We start from the raw sequence: 22,268 nt of genomic DNA on the forward strand, positions 1-22,268 counted from the left end.
GCGACGGGCACCTTGAAATAACAGACAAAGCCTTAGCTCTCAGGCATCCCAGAGGAAAGGATTGGGGTTTTCTTCTGGCACTACGTCTCCGGATCTTGGTGCACAGTCCAATGGGCTGAAGCAGACCAGGATGGGGTCATCCTAGGAAGTTCCATCTAAACATGAGGAGGAACTTTTTTCACTTTTAGGTGGTAGGGCACTGGAGCAGGCTGCCCAGAGAGGTGAGGGCATCCCTATCTGGACATCATCCTGTGCAACCTGCTCTAGGTGAACCTACTCTGGCAGCAGGGTTGGACTAGATTACCTGCAAAGGACCCTTCCAACCCCTATTATTTGGTGATTCTGTGAATTTGTGATTCTAACATGGGCTCCAACCCATGAGGAGCTGATGTCTAAACCAGGACAGAGTGCATATTCCAAATAGTTCTCAACTGCCTCACAAACTTGTAAAGAGGTGATTAAAGTGAGCACTCCATCAGAGGAAGGTTATAGCTGAGGTTACCCTGATCTCACGTTCTGCCTGCTGGGCCATGCTGCTTCCTCACAGCTGACCAAAAGCCTGCTTAGAAACCTTCCTCCCTACCCTAGGAGGGCAAGATTTAAGGGAAAAGCTGAAGTCTCCCAGTTGTGTTGACTGCTGCTACCTCCAAGCACAAGTTTCAATGTCAGATCCCTCACTGTATCCCTGTGTTGGTGATCCTGGGTCTTGGTGATGAGCTCAAGCACAAGTTGCACAGGCATCAGCATCACCTGTTAACTGAGAAAAACCTCTGCATTTCCACATCTCTGCTGGGAAGCCTACACCAGTGAGTAAATAGGAATTCATTCTTACTAATGCTGTTTTCACACTAATACATTGAGCTTAAAAGATGTAAGATGACTTCTCCAAACAAAACCATGAAAGAACCAGGAGGACCTTTATGCTCCCATCCCTGCTCATGTTGTGATACAATAGCTGTGCTGGGGTAGCCAGAAGGAGAGACAGGTAATGCTCTTCCCTTCCTAAATATCTTGTTGCTAAGTATTGCCCAAGTGCTCTGATCTTCACACCTATATCGTGAAAGGGGCCTACAAGAATGCTGGGGAGGGACTTTTTACAAGAGCATGTTGTGACAGGACAAGGGGGGATGGATTGAAGCTGGAGGAGGGCAGATTTAGACTGGATATTAGGAAGAAATTCTTCACAGTGAGGGTGATGAGACACTGGAACAGGTTGTCCAGGGAGGTCATGGATGCTCCCTTGCTGGAGACGTTCAAGGCCATGTTGGACAAGGCCTTGAGCAGCCTGATCTAGTGGGAGGTGTCACTGGTGAGGGGCTTGGAACTAGATGATCTTTTAAGGTCACTTCCAACCCAAACCATTCTATGAATTTCTCTTCCTGTCCTCAGGAACTGGATTTCTTTTTTCAAGTACAAATAGCCAGGGGTGGAACTGGAAAGCAAACAAGATCACACTGAATAAATCCATCTTCATGGTTCTCTTTTTGTGTACACCTTTGTATCAGTTAGGTTAAAAGAAAGTGTCTCCTTACTCTGCCTGGGCTGTTTAGCATTTTTTATTAACAAAGTCCTCTTTTAGGCTGCAGCCCATTGAGGTTCATTAATCAACAATTGCCATGAAGTGAAAAATTCTCAAACTTCCAAAAATCTTTTTCTTGGAGTGAGTTAATACTAACAATGAAGTTTTCCTTGGCTAACTGTCCCCTGCTTTGATGTGCCTGGGTGAGAAACTAAAAGCCACAGAGGTGTTATAAACGGGGCACTGATCAGAGATCTGGACAGGCTGGTATGTGCATTTAACCAATAAGTATATATAGTATCACAAGAACTGGTATTTGTTTGGTGTAGGAGAGAGGCCTTTTGGCATTGCAATGATTTTCTTATCAGTTTTGCATTAGTTGAGCTCTTTTTGGGGGGGTGGGAAGGGAGGCAGGTTTTAAGCACACCAAGATTCCCTCAGTGTCCTGAGAGGGGCACCAAAAGTGGTCATCCAAGCCCCATCCCTACGGCAACGTTAGTGTACGGTTTTTCTGGCAGGAGCCATCATACAGCTCTTCTGAATGTTAGGAGCAGGCTGCTATTCAAACATGTGCCTCCACAGCTTTGAAAGCCTTTGAGTACCTCTGGAAGCCCTGACACTGGGAGCTGTGTTGGCAAGTGGGATACGTGACCCTGTTCAAGGGTCCATTCCTGGGGCCTGCATCCTGGCATGAGAATGTGCTGCTGCTCTTCAGATGGGTGCAGAGATGATGTGTGGGGCTTTTCTGCTGTCATTACTTAGACTAGATCATTTTTTTGTAAGAACAGAGGCAGAGAAAAAGCTTGGGGATTACTTTTGAGAGTGTAAAGCTCCTAAACCCACTTGGGGTTGCCTCTGCAAACAAAGCCTTGCTCCTGAGGCCTATAAAAATAAATAGGAAGATTCCCATGGCTCTCTAAGGGCCAGTGAATAGGGATGAAGGACCTCAGGATTGCTCCTGGGAGCAGTCAAGCTGCTCAAGTGCTGTTTCAGTCTGGCCAGATCCCTGCTCTGAAGGTCAGGAGGTGACAGAGCATTCCACAAAACCAAGATTGCAGAAGTATGAGCTCTGCCCCTCCAGTGCCTACAAACCACAGACTCCAGCAGTCCTCTGACCAAAGTGAGGGAGAGGTTTGATACTTCACCATCACGTTCCTTGGCTTTGCCTTGACTGCTGGTACTGTTCTGAGGGCGTGAAGTTATTGCTTGCATCATTTTTCCACAGCAATATTGATATTTTTAAACCTACTATAAAAAGTGAACAGAAATAAAAGGTACTGGGTCTGCTCTGCTCCCCTTGTAGGGCTTGGGGAAGTAAAGCAACCTTCCTCTCATGGGGGGAAAGGAAAATATTTCAAAGTGTCAGCAATGTCCAGAAGCTCTGAGCTGTGCCAGGGCAGCTGAAAAGGTGAGGCCATGCCTCGAGTACTGTGTTGAGGTTTGGGTCCCTTGCTACAAGAAAGACATTGAGGTGCTGGAGCATGTCCAGAGAAGGGCAATGAACCTGGTGAAGGGTCTGAAGAACTGGTCTGGTGAGGAGCAGATGAGGGAATTGGGGTTGTGCAGCTTGGAGAAGAGGAGGCTGAGCACCTTCTGGCTCTCTACAACTCCCTGGACTGAGGTGGGTGTTGGTCTCTTCTTCCAAGGAACAAGTGATATGATGAAAAGAAATGTCCTCATGTTGCACCACGGAAGGTTTAGGTTGGATATTAGATGAAACTTCTTCACTGAAAGAGTTCTTAAAGTCTGGAATATACTGCCCAGGGAGGTGGTTGAATCCCTGGAGGTGTTTCAAAGAAGCAGAGATACGGAGCTGAGGGGCATGATCTAGCCCCAGACTTGGTAGGGTTAGGTAATGGCTGAACTCGATGACCTTAAAAGTCTTTTCTAATTAAAACTATTCTATAATATGAGCTGTAGTGTTTACTGTTGGGAATAGTTACCAGGGTGCTTCTTCCTCCAGTGAGGCTGAAGTGGAGAAACTCATCCATCTTTGTTGCTGTTTTTTTTCCTCTGTGTGTCTATTTTTGCTGCTTGCATTTCAGATTACTGTATTTTTCTAACAGCTAAAGACTCCGTTTTGCACGCATAGCACATTCTAGAAAACCCTTGGAAAGAAAAAAAGCATAAATTGGCAGCGTGATTTCTCTCTCCAGTGGGACTGGAAGGATTTTAAAGTCTCAGGAAGGAAAGCCCATGCCAGCTTTCTGCATACAAACTCTGCAATAAGTAGGGGTGATCAAATAGCTAATGTGCAGGTTTTGTATGCGCACACACACTCAGAGCGCCAGCCCTTGGAGAGAGGCAAGGCTTGTGAACAAGGGTTTGTTTCTTATCTTACTTCAGCTCGTATTCAAACAGAGCAAATACTTCATTGCAGTGACAGAGGTCTCAAGCTTGTAGGGTGGTCCATATGGTCAGTGTACAGTAGATAGGGATGTGGGTTCTCCCTCCAGCTCTGCTGCTTCTTTATTGCGAGGAGATGGGTGAATCTCCATGGGTTTGATGGTGTTCCCCTTGGAGATCCATGGGATTCTGCTAGGGAAACATAAGCAGCTTGTTCCTCTGAGTGTTGTTAGGGCCAGCTTAGGGAATAACAATATATGAGTGCCACAAACGTGTCACAGAATAACACAAAACCACAGAATTGCCTAGATTGGAAAAGGGCTTAAGATCATCGAGTCAAGTCATTAACCTAACACTTACAAGTCCTTGACTAAACCTATCCCTCAGCAACACATGTACAAGACCCTTAAACACCTCCACTACCGTGGGCAAGCCATTCCAATGCCTGACAACCCTTTCAATAAGGAAATTTTCCTTATTGAAATATATATTGAAATATATCCAGCCTAAGCTTCCTTTGGTGCAACTTGAGGCTGTATTTCCTCTTGTTCTATCACTGGTTACTTAGTTGAACATCCCAGGATGTCCCATCACTTGAAAACTTGTTGCTAAGAAGTGAGTAGTAGGCAGTTAGTGATTTGTGCTGATTTAATGTTTTGAATTAATTAATATACAGTCATAGAATCATAGAATTACCTGGCTGGAAAAGACCTTAAAATTGAGTCCAACCCTAACCTGTACAGACCTGTGAGGCCATGTCCTTAAGCTCTTCATCCAAACATCTTTCAAACACCTCCAGGGATGGTGATTCCACCACCTGCATGGGCAGCCTGTTCCACTGCCTGATAACACAGGGAAGACATTTTTTCTAAAATCCAACCTAAGCCTCCCCCAGTGCAGCTCCAGGCCATTTCCTCTCATCCTATCACTTGTTGCCTGGGGGAAGAGGCTGGCCCCCACCTCACACCAACCTCTTCAGGAATTTGTAGAGAGGTCTCCCCTCAGCCTCCTTTTCTCCAGGCTGAACAACCCCATCTCCCTCAGTGCCTTCTCACAAGACTTCTGTTCAAGAGCACTCACCAGCCTCGTTGCCCTTCTCTAGGCACAGTCCTGCACCTCAAAGTCCTTCTTGTTGTGAGGGGTCCAAAATTGAACATGGTACTGTGCTGATTTGAGTTTTACCCAGAGTCTAAAAGCCCAAATGGCAACAGACATTCTTCCCCCCTCCCTTTCCTGGTAAGGTAAGGTAAAACAAATTCTGGTATGGGAAAGGAGAGGTAAATTCAATAAGGAAATAGTTTAGAATTGGTTTGGAAGTAAAAAAAGTAATATAGCAATAACAGGGAGGGTTTACAAAGGTAAGGGATAAGGATACATAGGAAAATATACAAACCCAAGCCTGGATGGCCTTGTATTCCCTGGATGTAAGTGGATTCACTTCTTTAGAAAGCATGGATGCAGCTTGGAAAGTAAGCCCCCACCACGTGGTCAATGCAGGAAGGAACAGATGATCTCTCTCCAGCAGGTGAAGCAGGGAAAGAGAGAGAGGAAAAAGACATCTGCCCTTTTGTCCACCTGTGGGCTGGGTTCTTTCAGCCCCCATGAAGGATGGGTGTGACCCAGCACAAGTACTCAGTGCTAGGTGATCTTTATGTTGATCTTCAAGATTCCTTCCAACCCAACCCATTCTATGATTTTATGTTATTTAAATAAATCTAATGGGAAATAGACAGGAATTCTCTCATAGGGTTACTCCACCATTGTCCTTTATATCCTTCTATTGAGGCTGGTTTTTCACCCCATTTCCACACATGGCTTTTTTTTCCCACAAAGAGGGGTAAACAGCTCTACACAGGCAGGTGATCCCAGTTCCACGATCATTAATTTGGGGCTTGAATAAGTGAGAAGTGCTGTTTACAAAGGAAAAAGAAAACCCAAACAAGCAACAAAACAGATAAATATAAACCCCCAGAAACTCTGTTTGGCTTTGCAAACAAAAGGAGCCCCAAAATAAACAGGCCTACCCAGCAGAAGGGAGGCTGTGAGGGGAAGTGGATGCCAACTGAAGAGGCAGATGTAAAGAGCATTTCCTATTTGGTTTAGCGGCTGCAGACTTTTGTCTCCAGTCTGCGTGCATTTCCTCCTGTGATTCATCAGAAATGTGCAGTTATAAATAAACTCCACCTTGGCCTGGAACACTGATTGCAGGCTGCTTATTTAGGGGAGAATAAAAATAATGAATACTCAGAGTCCCCATTTTTGAATGGTACCTGTGTGGCAATAGTGTTTATGCAGCGCTGTTTCCAGGCTGCTTGTTATATTTATGGTGAGGGATTGTGACTCTGAGAGATGAGACCTGTGGTTTTCTCATTCAACTAAGTAACAACTCATTAAAGAGCTTATTTAAGCCAGCCCCATGTTGTACACATCCAGAGACCTGGGTTTGGAAGCAGCTCCCAAGCCTTGGGCTGGAACGACAGGAGGCTGAGTGATGAAACTGGCTGTCTGTGGGGCTGGAGAGAGGTGTCATTTAAAAGAGTGTCTCTTCAGTGGCTTCCCCAGGGATGTGGGGTATGAGAGTGGCTGTTGGGAAGACAAGAGACTGAGCAAACCCACATTCATCCCTGTGCTTGCTCAAAACAACAACCCAGGAAGATTCCCAGAGCAGTGTCCAAAAGAGACCCGGGTGCAAGGCAGCTTGTAGTGAAGCTTGGTAGTTATTTCTCCATCCTTTGAACTCTGGCCTTGAACCTGACTTTGCAGCCTTGCCCACATGGGAAGCTGTCACTGAATCACCTAGGAAAGGTGTAGCAGCCATGCTGTGTCTCTGTGGTTCATTAGCACTCTAGAAAGCTTAATTGCACTTGGACGGTTGATGGTTGGGGACCAAATGTCTGCCAACTCAGCCCAACTATCTACACCTCAGACTTGGCTCCTTACCATTTTCCCTCCATTTCAAGCTCTGCACAGCTCCTGCCCTGTAGGTTCTTCCCATTTCTGCTGCCTTCCTAGGCACACAACGTGATGGGAGCCAGCTGAGCTTGCTGGTGTCAGTTCTGGACAGCCACCACCAAGCCCACAGTTTTCTTTCCCTGCCTTGCTGCTCTAGTGCCTATAGTACTCCTATAGTACTCACCCTATGGGACAAGTTTGGCAGACTGAGTACTGGGGAGGGAGTCAGTTTACACATAAGTGCAGCCAAAATGTCTCTGAGGTTTGATACAGCTGGGAGAAGACCACATCAAGTGGCTTAGGCTGAGGTAAGCCAATCTTATGGTCAGGGCTTCATAGAGACACACAGCCTTGTGTTCTGTTTTTGTGTGATGTGATTTGAGCTGGGTGTAGCTTTTCCCAAGGAATGTGCCATTCCTTTACACTAGGTGCTGCACCCAATGCTTCTGCCTCAAAGTATGTCTTATCATCAGATGTGTGAGTGGCATTCAGGAGCCAAGGGCAGCAAAGCTGGTGAAGGTCCTGGAGAACAAGTCTTGTAAGGAGTGGCTGAGGTAACTGGGGTTGTTTAGTCTGGAGAAGAGGAGGCTGAGGAGATGTCATTGCTCTCTACAACTCCCTGAAAGGAGGTTAGAGCCAGGTGGGGATTGGTCTCTTCTCTCTAGTACCAAGTGATAGAATAAGAGGAAATGATCTCAGGTTGCACCAGGGGAGGTTTAGATTGGATATTAGAAGAAAATTGTCTTTACTGAAAGAATGCTCAGGTATTGGAATAGGCTGCCCAGGGGGAGTGGTGAAGTCATCATCTCTGGAGATGTTAAAAAAACCGTGGACAGGGCACTTCAGGACCTGGTTTAACAGTCATGGTGGTCTTAGGTCGCTAGTTAGACTTCATGATCGTGGAGATCTTTTCCAACTCAAACGATTCTATGAACCAGGAAACCCTAAAGTTCTTCTAATGGTGATACCACTGTAAGCATCATTCACACAAAGCTATGGCTTTGCCATTTTACTATTTGACCCTCACTCCATTGGAATGAAGGCATAGAAGCAGTTTAAATTTAAAGCATTTAAATAAATTTAAATGGCTCTTTTTAAGGACAAGAACTAGTCAAGAGTAAAGTTATTTTTAAGGTCTAATGCTGAGCATGTTTAGAGCGCTCCTGAACTTTTACTGACTTGTAGAACCACAGCAAAATCTGCAAACCAAAGAGCTTTGCTTTCTCTGCAGACAGAGCGAAGGTGCAGCGCAGAGAAAACAAAGGCAAAGCAGTCTCAGACTCTGCACAGCACATGATTCCCTAATAAAAAATGTTTGGCCTCTTCTCAGGAATAACATGGCCATGCTTGTAGCTCCAAAAGAAGCCCTGAATGATATTAATACATTCATTAGAACAAGTTCAAAGAAAATCATCTTAATTAGCTTGCCTGGCTGAAACTAGGGTTCATTAATCTAAAGTAGATTAACCTGATGGTAATGCCATTAAAGCTGGCTGGGATATTAATGAAATATATGCAGTTGCAGAGAGCCCAAATGTCCTCCTGCCAGTCACCGACTGATAAAACCCCTGGCCTCTTCTGCGCTTCAGGCTGGTTTAAGGAAGACCTGCCTATTGCACAGCCAGTGCCCCATTCTGTATCTCAGCTTTTAGCATCCCACAGAAAAACTCAGGAAAACAACTCACTCCAGCCTTTTGTGCAAGGCTGGAGCCGAGCGTGCACGTGCACGTCGGGAGCAGGCAGGGATCTGCCCCTGCAGGGAGCGTGGAGGCCTTTCGTACGGCAAACTGCAGCGCAGGACTCCGCAGATCTGACCTGCTTTTCAGATATATGTTGGTGCACAGCACGAAGGAAGGATCTAAAAGTTTCCAGAAACCCAGTGAAGACCCAGAGGGCTTAAAATGGCCTTCTCCTTCTCCCCAGGCTCCAGTATTCTTAATCTCAACTCTTTTTAGTCTTTGACACATCATTAAAGTGACAGTTCAAGAACAGCTCCGAGATCAAAGGCCTGCGGAGCTTCTATCGTGTTGCAATGCTTTCGGCAACTCTTTCTCCAGGCTGCTTCTTAACTCCCTCCCTCCAGCCAGGAGGTTGGATCTCTCTTGATGAAGGCCAGCAGCAGCTGGCAGCACTGCCTATGTCCCTTCTCTGCCCCTTGCTCTTATAGACTTATAGACTGGTTTGCATGGAAGGAACCTGTTAAAGGCCATGTACTCCAACCCCTCAACAGTCAGCAGGGACATCTGCAAATAGAGCAGGTTGCTCAGAGCCCCCAAAAACCTGACCTGGAATGGCTCCAGAAAGGAGACATCTACCACTCTCTGGGCAACCTGGATCAGGGTTTCACCACCCTCAGGGTATAACATTTCTTCCTTCTCTCTAATCTGGATCTTCCTCTTTTAGTTTAAACCATCACCACTTGTCCTGTCACAACAGATCCTGATAAAAAGTCTGTTCACATCTTTCTTGCCCCTCGAAGTCCTGAAAAGACACCAGAGGGTCTCCCTGGAGCTTTCTCTTCTCCAGGCTGAACAACCCCAACTCTCTCAGCATGTCTTTACAGCAGAGGGCTTTCAGCCCTTGCACAATTGTGGTCTCCTCTGGACCTGCTCCAACGTGTTCATGTCTTTCTTGTACTGAGGGCTTCAGAGCTGCACAGTAGTCCAGGTGAGGCATTCCCAGGGCTGTGCCTCTCTGCTGGGTCACACTGAGCTTTGATGGACCAAGGCTCGGCCCAGACACCAACTACAGTTTATTCACTAATTTAGGTGTGTGTGCACTACTGAAACAACTTCAGGTTTGGGCATGGCCCTACACAAATACATACAAATCCGAAATGCAAATAGGGAAGATTTGCAAAATCAGCTGTGAACTGGAGTGCCAAGAGAAGAGATGGGATGGAGTATGGGATGAGGAAGTGAGGAGACTGGGGTTCCACTTCCAGCTCTTCCCTTGGCCTGTAGAGTTGCTGCAAGGAAACCTAACCTCTTGGAGAAGCTCCTGGGTTTTGCCACGTTTATCTTCACCTGGGGTCTACACAAGGACATTGGGATGGCTGATCTCATGCTGTGATGAGCAGTGTCCAGTGTACTCGTCACTGGTACCACATTGTGCCAGTGGTGCTGAGAAGAAGCCCGAGCATCCTTCGTTGTCTTTTTACATCCCCCTCAACCTACCTAAGTGCTGACTAAATTTTACATCGTCATTAATACATATTTGTAGCAAGCTTTGTGATTCAGAAGCGCGAACAAATAAACACGGTATTGCTCTTGTGACAAGCCCTAAGGATCTTCTTTCCTCAGCAGCATCTCGGAGCTGGATTTGAGTTGCAGTCTGAGCTCTGCCAGGCTGACTAATGCTGAGTATTTGGTGAGTAAGTGTCTTTCTCCGGGTGCACTGTAAAGCGCTCGCTTGGCGCACAGCTTATTTACAAGGTAACGCCACATGATGCATCATAAAGACACTTTTGAAGAATTTCTGTTATTAAAAGCTGCCCATGGAAAGAATTAGGTCAGGTGTTTACAAGTCAAAGCTTTGGGGATAATTAGGTGGAAAGCAGCTACTTTAGAGAAGAAGGCTATTTTCTAGCCCTCCAAGAAGGGTGTAGCAATGCTAGGCAGTAACTTCTCATCAGTGAGTTTCCCACCTTTGGGAATGGGGAATAAAGAGGGGCTTGGCAAACCCTGCAAAAATACAGAACCCCCAGAGCAAGCCTGTTGAACTCCAGGTTTTCTATAAACATCCAAGTCCTCTTAAGGGGGCTTCTTGTAAATACAAGCTCTAGCTTGCTACTGCTGTGCAGCAAGGGTGAATTCTTTACGACCTTTGAGGGAAGAAAGTTGTTTTCTTTTATTTTCCTTTCTTTTTTTTTTTTCCCCCTGAAAAAAAAAAAAAAAAAAGAAAGAAAAAAAAAAGGAGAAGAGGCCACTTGTTCCTGTGTGTGGAGAGGAGGGACGGGACAGGGCGCTGGCTGTTTGTGCACTTCAAGCAGAGCGACCTCCTTGAACCCCACCATGCACAATGATGCTTTCCATGGAAAGTCTGGCTGTATTACCTTTGGCAAGGGCTGAGGGAATATTTTTGGAAGCTTTAAAATCCTCTGTGGAACTTGCTTAATTTTTGTTCATATACAGTATCTTTGTATTTATTCAATAATAATAATTTTTCAAAAGGGGTTCTGTTTTGTTGCAGTTGGCTGCCTGACTCTTCCCCTCCAGCTCTTCTCTAGCCGTGCCCAGGATGTCGGAAAGGCTGGGACAAGAAAAAGATCAGGCCTAAACCATCAGCCCCTACCATATTGGACTGGTTAAAACTCAGTTGCCCCTCTCTCCTAAAAGTTTGTTTAAAGTGGTAAGAATATAACCTGTTCAAAGTGAGACCTCCAAGGGCCTGGTTCCCATTTGCATTTAAGCCTTTATGTAGTGCTGGAACAGGGGAAAGGGGCCCTCTGTCCTAAATGGGAATCAGACTCCACATCTGTGCTTTCCAAAGTGTCCTTCCTTTCTGCAGGCAAAGCCAGGAAATGTCTCTTGAATGGGAAAGGGACAGTCACAAAACAAAAACTGCAAATCAAGGTTTGCAGGACTGGATGGTGTGTGTGGTGTTACCTGGTGGTGAATAACTGGGCGGACTGGGTGTCCAGGATCTCACCCAGGACCACCTTGCAGAGCAGGCGAGGTGCAAAACTAAAACGCAGGAGATGTTAAACTCAGTTTTAGTCTTAGGGTTGTATTTAGTAGCTGGAAGGAACAGGGTATGAGCAGAAATGTGGGCAAAGAAATGAGGATTAGGGAGGTTTTTATAACTTTTTATTTGACTAAATGTAGGAAATAAAGACAAATCCTGGTTCTTCTTCCCTTGTGTCAGCTATGATGGCTAAACCAGTGCCAGGAGGAGAAGATACCCAAGTGCCACCAGTCTGAGCATCCCAAAGGAGGATGCTGAGGCAGAACACAGGGTGGGGGGACCACGTGGCTGCTAGGCTCCAACCCAGCTCCCACTGCTGAGCATCAGGGGTTTGTTTCCATATGTTTTGGTGACAGCAGATGCAGGCAAAGGCAGGGCTTCCCAGCTGCTTTAGAATTAGTTATTCTTTTATGTTCATTTTTCAGTCTGTTTGGCAGCGCTTTAGGAAGCAAGAGAGGGGTTTGCATCCCCGTGATGCAGACAGCAGCAGCAGCAAAACGGGATCGCCGAGCCAGCTGAGTCACCGTCGGGGCCAGACACAAAGCCCGCTGCTCCTGCGTGTACCTGCATGCTTCCCTCCTCCGAGGGGTGGGAACTGAGCAAATGGCGCCCCGTGTGACAGCCACGAGCCCTCTGAGCTCCGAGGGGGGCCAGGAGGAGGCTCCTGCCTGCTGAGCCTGCGACCCACGTGCTTTCCAGCCCTGCTCCTGGCTGCGACAGGCAGGAGCTGCCTTTCCCCCAGCCGCAGCACGCTTGACACCACTCTGCTGGGCTCGTCTAGACTGAGTGAGAACTTGGCCTCCTGCGTGGAGTTTACAACCTGGATGACGGGCGAGTCTGGTCTTGACTGTGGCTTGTAGCTGTACAAGGGAAGGAGACTGGATGTCTCTTCTGCAGAGGTCTGTAGTCTCCAGCAAGCTGGTGATTGCTCTTTGCAAATGGCAGCTCAAGCTGGCGTACAGGTGATGTGACTTTGCTGCTGTCCTCAGCACAGCACTGTGAGTAAGCAGCCTAAGAGGAGGACCTTGGAAAGTCCACTCATCCCTCCCTGTCACAGGGCAGAATCATTGTCTGGCAGAGATCTGCCCCATCCCTGGAATCATTCCAGGTCAGGTTGGTTGGGGCTTTGAGCAACCTGCTCTAGTAGCAGACGTCCCTGCTGAGTGCAGAGGTGCTGGACAAGATGAGCTTTAAAAGTCCCTTCCCACCCAAACCAGTCTATAACTCTGTAATTCTAAGATGTGAGTCTGGTATTTTCTTGTAAACAACATGGAAAGTCTACCTGATCCTTCTCATCTTTTTAAAAACTCTCTTGATGTCTATCCTGATTCTTCTTGCTGTGGCTTTCTTTGTCCTGCCTGTCCTGGACACAGAGGAGGGAGTACCCAAACATGACAGCTATAAACATCTACTTTTTTTGCTCTGCCACTTTGGAGTTTGAGATTAAAAATCAGCACAGTGATGTCTTCATAAAAAATTGGGTTGTAATGGTGGAAACCTCTGCTCCTTCACCAAATTTCAGCCCCAAAAGAATGTGTGAGGATGAGTTAAACCCCAGAGAACTGGGATCTCTAGGAAAAACAAACACAAGCTATTGCAGCTCTGCTATCAAAACCCCCTTTCAGAAAATGTTTAGTTAAAGATTTCATTTGGAACAAACATTGTTAAAGCATGACCATCGGGCTGCTTATTGGAGCCAGATGTTGATTATAAAGACATTTGGGTCCATTGAGTGATCTTACTTGCCCTGATAGGCTGGAGTGAGCAGAAGGATTTGGAAAGCAGTGACTCAGATCCTCAGCTTGCCCAAAAATGCACCACCTCACTGAAAGCACCTCACCCTGTGCCATTGCAGGGAGATATTCCCTAATGACCAGCATCCTTTTGGTCTGTCTTTGCCTCTTTTCTTTAAGGTTTTTGGTTTATTAAGGTATGACTGGCCTCTCTTGAATTTTCCTCCTTGATTTCTCTGTTAATCCTGCATACTTCTTGAATACTTTTCCCTGAGGGCTGACTTTCTTAACAATTAAGAAATGAGTATCCGTTGACCTAATCCTGCAAGCTGTCTGGGTGTGACCATCCCACATTAGTGAGTGGAATGGTGCCCTCAGAAGACGTGTAGAAATCTGACCCCCTCCCTTTCTAAACCAAGGGCCAGCAGAGCCAAGTGCCCTGCAAGTCATGTGCAGGTTTGGCCAAAGCCACATGCTGAAAAAACTCAAAGCCAACAAAAGCTTTGCAAGGTTGATTTTGTTCCTTTTAGAACTGCTTCTTCCATTTCTCCTGCTCAAACGTTGATTACTGGCTGCTTCATAGATAGAAAGCTGGATGGAGAAGCTCACTGAGAGAAAAGCAAACACGAGAGTGGGTCAAAATTGTGCTTCATTTCCTGCAGATGAGGCTCGCCTGTGCTTCTGGGGCCTGATGCTTAATAGAAATGGAGTTTGGAGCAGGTCAGGATCCCGTGGACTTGGCTGAATGTGGGCTGGGAAACAGTCATTAGATGACCACGTAGCTTGTGCCTACTTGTTCCTCTGTAGGGCAGGGATGTGCCAGTCTCCATCACTCTAAGTAAAACACCACTGCAGGAGATCCTACTCTCTCTCCTGTCCTGCTTCCAAAGGCACAGGACAGAGGCTGCCGTGGCCCCAGAGCATAACCACACTCTGCAGGTAGATCATGGGATTAGTGTTGCTAGAAGACAAAAAAGCCTTTGCAGAAAACAAACATGGAATGACCAGGGTGAAATCTGAACTCTGTGATGTGAAAAGGGTGCTGACATTGTCAGAAAAACATGAGTTTCTTTCTTGTAGCACATCAGCTGTTGAAATGTTGTGCTCCCCCCTTTATGTGCCCTCTTTGCCTGTGATGAGGAGTGGTTTACAGAAGTGTTTAGATCCAGCTCATCCAGTGGATATTCACCAGTGTCCACCCAAGGGATGAATGACTGATGCTGCTTACTGGAAGGTTTGGTTCCTTAGAGCTAAACTTGACAACATGGCAAACTTTGCTCAGTGGGACAATTGTCCAAGGCTCATAAGACTTTCCACTACCTTGAGATTTTGTGAGGTGACTCAGAGTTGTAACCATTGGCACCAGCTGCTCTTCTCACCGAAACTGTAAACCCATTAAGGGAAATTTGTTTTCTAAAAATAATCTGATCAATGAAAGGACTCTCTCAGCGTCCCCAGACCCTCTTCCCCGCCTCCCTCGTAATGACTTCCTCGTAAATATGTTCGGTTAGAGGAGCACAATGCCTCTTACCAGTCTCTCCATTGACCCAGCTTCAGTCCTCCAAGTGAAGATATTTCAGGAGTAGTTTAGGGCCTCATGAAAAGATGTTTAGCTCTTTGGGTTGTAACGGGGAGAGCCAACTGCACAACGGCAGCACTGCTGTTGCAGGGAGAGGTGAACGTGTCCCTGGTGCATGAGCAGATGGTGTAGTGGTGCCCAGCAACAGAACAAGGGTCAATTAGCATAAATTGGAACCCAGGAGGTTCCACTTGAACATGAGGAAGAATTTTGCTGTGAGGGTGCTGGAGCCCTTGGAGCAGGCTGCCCAAAGAGTTTGTGGAGTCTTGTTCTCTGGAGAAATTCCAAACTCACCTAGACCTTGCAGTCCTAGGCGAGCTGCTCTGGGTGACCCTGCTTTAGGCAGGGGGGTTTGACTGGATGATCTCCAGAGGTCCTTTCCAACCCCTACCAGTGGAAAAAAAAAAAAAAGAATGAAAAATGCAACTGTTAAACCACCACTCAAATGGCAGCTATTCACTTGGTGTTTTAAACTCTGCATCCTTATTTTTGATCAGTAACATATAAAATACTGGAGATTTAAACAAAAAAAGGCAGAAAATCAGCAGACTATTTTTTCTGACTGAAAACCTGGAGCACAGTAATCTGTGCTCTCAGATCTGGACTCTGGAGATGCCTTCACAAAGCTGCAAAATTACCATGACTGGAAAAGACTTTTAAGATCAAGTTTTGAGCCTCTCGCTACAGGAAGCACATTGAAGTGCTGCAGTGTTGTCCAGAGAAGGGCAATGAAACTGATGAAGGGTCTGGTCTGGAGCAGCTGAGAGAACTGAGGTTGTTTAGTCTTGAGAAGAGAAGGTGGAGGCCTCATTGCTCTCTACAACTTCCTAAAATGAGGCTGGAGTGAGGTGGGGGTCAGTATCATCTCTAGAATCAGGTGATAGAATGAGAGGAAATGGCCTGAGATTGTGCCAGGGGAGAGTTAGGTTGGATATTGGGAAAAATTTTGTTCCTGCAAGAGTGGTCAGGCATTGGAAGAGGCTGCCCAGGGAGGTGGTGGAGCCACCATGTCTGGTGGTGTTAAAGAAACCTGTGGCCATGGCACTTTGGGATGTGGTTCAATTGCCATGATGGTGTTAGGTTGATGGTTGTACTCAATGATCTTAGAGGTCTTTTCCAACCAAAACAATTCTCTGATTCCATGATTCTATCATGAATTCCAACCAATATTTCGTCTTTCTCTCTGCCCCTAAGCTTTTCAGAAGGATCAATATCCTTTTAAATAGATGAGAAGTGATCACATTCAGCCAGAATTCATCCAGCTGCTGGCTGCAAACAGCACCGTGCCATCGTTGTTCTCACCGTCCCATGGAGGTCACTTGGTGCTTTCATACAGAAAGTACTAAATTCCTCCACTTTCACTGCTGACCATGTTGTTTGCAAACTGCAAGTGTGAACCTGTTTCATCTGACTGTTACATGGAGATTTTGAAATAATACAGAACAAAACTGAGAGGAAAAATGCAAGCAGTGTGTTTGTGACCACAGTGGAAAGAAACCTCTCACAGAATTAATTCCTGGTGCCATGGGCTGATCTTTTCATAGGGAGGGCTCTGAGACATCATTTGGTTTGGCACACATCCTGGTAACTGGACAGATCTTTTCACCTTTTATCTGATCATGCTGCCCTGTACTTTGCTACTGGAGACACTGGGGGTTTATTATTTTAATAAACCTTCTCAGGTTTGCCTCAGGATAGCTCTGAAGCAAGCCCTGCCCCTGTAATTGGGGTCTGTGGTGGTGGTTTGGGAGGTTTTCGTGCTGTGTTCTAATTCTTGTTCAGCAGATGCCTGCAGCTCACTCACATTATGCTGAAGACTTCAGTTGAACCAAGGTGTAGTTTTGCTCCTCCTGTGCATGTTCAGGTGAGTCTACTACCTCCAAGCCAGGAAGGTGACCACACCAGGGGTGACAACTCATTCTCCCATGGGTGCCACCAGCGACCCATGAGTTTCATCTCCCTGGGGAAGACAAGAAGCTGCCACACTGGGTGCTGCCCTCTTCAAAGCATGTCTCAGCATGACTGGGAGAGGTGGGAGGGTTGATGGACAAGTAAGGGAGGCTGTCCAGGACAGGGTGGGGAGGAAGAGAGCATCGATCATTGCAGCACGAAGTCTGTGCTCCCCCCACATCCTGCCCCATAGATAAAAGACTGGTACCCTGGCAAAAGGGACAGTGTCTGTGGCTACACAGGAAGGAAGGAAAGAGGGAATATGGAAAGAATAGGGTACTTTCCAAGAGAGAGATGGGAAAGGAAGGGATGTCTTCAGCAGGGGACGGGAGGAGCTGGAAGATATGAGTGTTTGGAGCAGGGTGGCCTTAAAGCAGTGGAGATAACCCAGCCTCAGGCATGAGTACAGGATCCCTGAATTATGTGAGTGGAAAGACCCCACAGCAGCAGCAATGAGGTGCCCACAAATCCCTCTTTATCTTCCAGAAAGCTTGCATTGAAAAGCCTGGCCAAGTCCCTTTGTGCTATCCTTTTGCAGTGGGACAAATATCATGTAGGGGAGATCTTCACCATCCCCAAATCCATTTCTTGGGGGAAGGAGAGGATCAGGATGTGTCCTGAAGGCCAGGCACCCGAACAGTCAGGAATGTGGGTGCAGTCCCAGCACATAAATGGATCATTTCCTGGGAGTTTTACTACTCCTGTGGCACTGTCGCTGTCTTGATCCCAAGTCTGGCCAAAGATAATTAGTTTATTTTTAATGAGTGCTGAGATTCTTGCACAATCAAATCAAAGGGACTTTGAGATAAAGTTAAAAAGTTACTAAATTAAGAATCTGGGGCTTGTGTTTGGTGAAGACCTTTGGGAAGCTGACATAAACATGTGCTGGGGGGTTAAAACCAGAGGAGACATGAAAAATAACTCTTGGTTTTGTTTTTTTATTCTGCTGCTGCTGTTAGTGATAGTAGAAATCATAGTACAAGCAATTTAACTCAGGCTTTTTAACACACCCCATGGCTGGGGAATGATGATCTTCAACCTTGGGGAGCTGGCAGGGCTGTCATGCTGGGACCAGGCTGGCTTGGTCCAGCTCCCAGCCCCTGCCTCTGCCTCCCCTTTGCTGCTGCTGTGAGATTTCAGTCGCCCTTTGCCGTGAGCAGCCCCAGCCCTTTCTTTTCTAAACATGTGTGCTTTGAAAGGGAAAAGGTTGTTGCCAGCATGTCTGACTCCTTCGTCCTGACAACATCCGACCATCCATGTTATCAAGCCTTACTGGGACCTATCAAGAGACATAGTTAAACAAGCTGCTGTTTATCTGAGGGAAGCTGTATTAATTGCGCAGTGGGATAAAGAACTGGCCGGCACCAGGCAAATCTCTGGCTGGCATGGGAAAGGGACAGCAGGCCCCCGCTTAACAATGGGCTGCAGCCAGAGAAAGTTGCTCAGGGCTGTAGCCTTTTTTGCTTTGCAGACTTCAGTATTTTTTTAAATGCCTTTTACTCCTCTGTTTTGTTTGCCCATTTTAAAATACGAAAACAGCAATGGCTCTGTCAGCTTTCGGCTCCCTTAGAAGCTCCACTGCAGGAAACGCTGTGGAGCCAGGCCGGGGCTCAGGTGCTGTGACCCCTCCATCCTGTTCCCCACGCCTGGCGTCTCCCCACATCCCACTGTAATCCACCCCAGGGCTGCTTTGGGCAGTGAGCTGCTGAGTTTCCAACCAGGCTTCTGCAAAGGTTGTGACATGATTCTGCTCAGCGAGCCCCTGAGAAAACATGTCTGGGGCTTGTTCAATGCTGGGGATCTCGAGAGTGGTGCTGGGTGCTGGCTTTCCCGTGGAGGTGCAGAATAGGACAGAGAGCAGTGATTGCTGCTGCCCATGGGGAATGCCTGGTGGTCCAAGGAGACTTTCATAGAATCATGGAATCACAGAATGGCTTGAATTGGAGGGGACCTTAAAAACCATCTAGTTCCAACCCCGCTACCATGGGCAGGGACACCTCATCCAATCTGACCTTAAACACTACCAGGGATGAGCAACCCATTCCAGTGATTCACTACCCTCATAGTAAAGAACTTCTTCCTAACGTCTGATCATATCAGCTGTAAAAGTCCTCTAATATCACTGAATCCAACTATTTAGAATCCTAGGAGAAGGTGCTGGGTTTCCCAAGGGAAACCTGGCAGTACTGTTGCCCCCTTTGTCTCAGAGCAAGTATAAAAGGCTTTGCAGCTAAAGCCCATCAAATAATCAGAGAGTGAGGGGTCAACAAGAGCAGTGTGTTCAGTGTGGTTATGGGCTCAGGCTGGAGAAGCTCAGGAGCACCACGTGACTGCCACTCATTGGCTGTACCACACGCTCTGACATTGATTCATACCTGAAACATGAAAATGACCCACCTCATCCAGCCAAAGGGACAACTTCTCCCTGATGGCAGAAAATTACTCACTTTGGGCATGGTTCATTTTGGGCATGGCTCACTGATCAGATCAAGGGAGCTGCTGGATGGCGAAGCCTCAGTCATGCCGTGCCACCACGGCAGGTGAGTGACTGCACTGGCACAGAAAAGCAGAACAGCCCTGGACCATGTGCTCTGGTGAAGACATTGCTTTTGTCTGATGATTCCTCACTCAAAGGAAGATATAAGAAAGGGGAAATGACCAAATCAATCACATCCCATTTCTAATCTTATTTTCTCTTGGGGGTGGATTTGGGCATGCTCCAAAGCCACAAGCCTAATTTAAATCAGGAGAAAGGTGGCTGTTGAAGAGTGGAGAGGCAAGAAAGCTGGGAAAAATGGACAGAAATATTTGTCCTTCCATGAATGAATATCTGTCCTGGTGGGAAATGGCCACATCTGGTGATAGAAAGCAGAGGTTTTTTCTAGACTCTAATCGCTTGCTTTTTATCTGGGATTCATGAGCCATTTTAAATACTGTGTTGTGATGTGACTGGAGGCTTAAGAGGGGGAATAATTCCTGGCTTCCCCGTGTCTGCTGCCCTTCCTAGGGGATGCTGACAAATGTCTTGGGGAGATAGCGAGCAGCTTGCAGGAAGGAGCCTCTTCAAAGTCTTCTCTCCCTTATCTCCTCACTGGAGTTGTTTTGACAGTGGCTAGTTAGAGACAGGAGCCCTTGCTGGGATGAAGTCAAGATTGCAAGAAAAAAAACAAACCCAAGAGACTGCATCGGCAGCACACGCTATAACTCTGAGCTGGAGTGGGCAGATGGAGACTGTGTGATTGCTGCTGGGCCAGGGAGGCTCAGCCAGTCTAAATAGTATTGGAGGTAATGCTAAAGGTCACTCCTGGTGTAGTTCAGCAGTTCTGTGCTGCTGGAGCTCAAATTCATGTTTCAGCTCTGAAAGGGCTCCTAGGTTCATGGTGGGTTTTGTGAGAGGGATCCTGCTTTTCCATACCCTGCCAGCTCGGTGAACAATCAGAGCTCTCAGCTGGTCTCCTTGCCCCATGCCATTTGCAGATGTGTGTTAGCCAGTCCCCGTGCATGTCCCCAGCTTGTCTCTCTGCACTGTTGAGCTTCTGTCCCCACCTTCTGTGCCAAGTGCAATGTGCCTGACCCTCCCATCTTGCTACTTAAATCACTGATGGTAAGAGCCCATGGATGGACGTTGCTTGGGGTCAGAAGGGGGCTGTGCTTTTGACAAGCTGCTCAGTGCTCACCCACAGTCATGGGGATGGGTGCTGGGGCATGTAGCTGCTCAGTCACCCCTGAAGTCCATGAGGTTGCCTCCACTTGGCTGTGCAAAGGGCTTGGAGCCATGAAACATGTCCCTAAATGATTCTTCTGACTTTCCAATCAAATTTACTGACCAAAGCCATGCTTATGAGCAAAAACAATGCATACCAGGCCTAAAGAAATCCATATTTGATAAATGGTGGCCAAAAGAAGCTTGATCTAATGGTTCTGGTTCTTCTCCCACCTCTGACCATCTCTGTCAGGTCTTCCGCATGCAGGTGCAAGGCACCCTAGCAAAGAAGCCCCATGTCAGGCAGGAATGGGGCTTCATCCAGATCTGCTGTAACCACCTGGCCCCTGCTCGACACACATCTGCCCAGTCATTCCCAGCTATCCATGTAATTAAAAAATAAAACTCTCTCTCTTTTTAAAGCTTTTTGGCAATATTTTTAGCCCCTTGAGCTGTGTAATCATAGCTCCATGACAAAGAGAGATAAGCTAAGTATTTAGGAACATGGACAGGATCTGGGATGTGGCCCAGCTAGTCCTCAACCCTCTCTCTGACAGTAGCCGGCAGGAAATGAAGCAGAAATTGTCACCAAAATGGCTGGAAAGATGTTAAGCCTCTCTCCTTGCTCCCCATATGCTGCCTCATGAACACTGTGTTTCCAAGTGTTGATCCCAACCCTTGCTTCAGTGTAAGATGCTGGCCCTGGCTCCTAAGGAGCTCTGATCCTGTGCAGGAAGTTTTGTCTTTTTCTGTTTACCTCTGGAGGCAAGCAAGTGATCCACCTTGCCAAATCAAGGCAAGCCCAGAGGCTTGGCAGGTTTATAAGCCCCAGCTGCTCGTACCTTGGATGCTACCATGGCTCTCACAATGCTATTGATCACAAAGCTCCATCCTGAGAAGTTCCAAGATCAAAACTGCCAGTGGAAGTAAACCTGTTTTTCAGAAGTGATTGAAGACCTCTTGTAATGATAAACCCCCACTGTTTCCAAAATCCTTGTGATGTTTTACTTGCTTGTGGAAAGGCTGGAAGGGACCTCGAAGCCATAGAATCATAGAACGGTTCTAGTTGGAAGGGACCTGAGCAGGGACATCTTCAACTAAAAACTCCAACCAAAACAATTCTCTGATCCCGTGATCCTTGTTGGTGTGCTGAAAGCACAGACTTTTGGGTTCAGTGCCTCCAGAGTGACTTTCAGCAATTAGCACGCGTCAGAAAACCGAGCGTGCAAACACAAGGTTTGCATTCCAAGGCTGTTCAATTTTTGGCCAGTTTAAAGTAGCAGTGGAGCATCCTTGATGTGTCTATAAATAACAAATTATTATTTAAGGGACCCTTTGCATTAGTGGTTACCACGGCAATGAATCATTGGGTCTCTGCTTGTGCCAGATTGAACATTATTGTCCAGCGTTCATCCAAACAATATTCAGTCATGGTGCAGTTAGTTAAAGACTCAGCAGATGGTCTAAAGTAAATTCTACTTGGAGCCCTGCGTGCTGGCGAAGTGCCATTTCTAATATCAGTGCTGAATATGGAGACTACTGAATTTCTCTGCCTAAAAAACAAATGTTTGTTAATTGTCTGTACCAAGGCTGTCTAATTAATCGCACGTGGATCCACCCTAATGTGCAGGGAGAACTGGAAGTGAATCTGTTCTGCCACTACTTCCAAAAGGATAATAAGTGCATGTGAAAGCTGTAATCGCTGCCTGTAATGGCTTCCTCCTTGCAGGCTGCTCTCAAGACTATGAAAATATGTCGTGTGGAAATAAACCATTTGTGCGTTGGGCTGAATTAAAACCA

Source organism: Dryobates pubescens, chromosome 17 (genome assembly GCF_014839835.1).
Source record: "Dryobates pubescens isolate bDryPub1 chromosome 17, bDryPub1.pri, whole genome shotgun sequence".
NCBI lineage: Eukaryota > Metazoa > Chordata > Aves > Piciformes > Picidae > Dryobates > Dryobates pubescens.